This window comes from Camelina sativa, chromosome 15 (genome assembly GCF_000633955.1).
Source record: "Camelina sativa cultivar DH55 chromosome 15, Cs, whole genome shotgun sequence".
Classification (NCBI taxonomy): Eukaryota; Viridiplantae; Streptophyta; class Magnoliopsida; order Brassicales; family Brassicaceae; genus Camelina; species Camelina sativa.
The window spans coordinates 18,079,913-18,080,773 of record NC_025699.1 but is presented as its reverse complement, the minus strand read 5'-3'; the positions used below and the strand labels follow the sequence as shown (position 1 = coordinate 18,080,773).

The 861-nt window shown below is 38.8% G+C and overlaps 1 long non-coding RNA gene across 1 annotated transcript; it reads right to left on the bottom strand.

Moving 5' to 3' along the window:
- On the bottom strand, positions 18–547 carry LOC109129230. Its single transcript, XR_002035415.1, has 2 exons — positions 219–547; positions 18–114 (listed from the first exon to the last, which is right to left on the bottom strand). It is a non-coding gene; the product is annotated as an uncharacterized LOC109129230 (long non-coding RNA).

Here is an 861-nt window from a genome sequence, read left to right as displayed (position 1 = left end):
TTAAAGAAAGCATTTAACATACTCCCTGCCAATAGCTTCCTGTTATCGTCCCTTTCCAGCAGAAGATGTTGTCTTCCTTTGGAAACGCAGATATCCCTGGACCACCACGCCCATCTGAAAACACCCCAAGTCAAAACCATATGAGCAAATCTTAACTAGAAAAACCAATTCACTATCTGTTTCTTTAAAGCAAGAGAACGAAATATGATAAAACTCACCATCAAGCCCATCAATTCAGACTGCAGCCTGCGTTTAAGCAAATAATAAAAAAAAAAAACTGGATTAAGAACCTGTGATTCACTGAAGTCTGAATAAAAACTGAATCTTTGTGAAATATAAACTAAAGGGAAATGATAAGTTATGATTCAAGATAAATACAAAGAACATCTTAAAGGTTTAGTACTCTCAGAGACATTCTAACAAACAGTTTGTATGCAAAGATATAGTAGAAGTCTCGCACTTCATTTATTGGGATTTAGAAGTACATCAACCACAAGAATTTGGATATGGGTAATAGCTAAATACTAAGAAACCATACGAAACCATACGAAACCATGAAATGGATACGATAAACATATAAGAGGCAAAANAACAGACGTTGAGAAGGTTTGTTCTAGGTGCCATATCTGCAAAATGGTGAAGGATTCCGATTTGAGGACAAATCCTTTTGAAGAGGGGGAGGATGATATGATCGTGGCAAGCACGGAGCCAGAGGCTGTAGAGAAACCGGAGATGGTGGGAAGGATCACTCGGTCAAGAGCTAAGGAGATGGCCAAGGAGGCTCATTCACTCATAGTTGATGGGTCATTCAACCTACCAAGGATCCAAGTCTTCAACATATCCACCTTGAAGACTTCACCC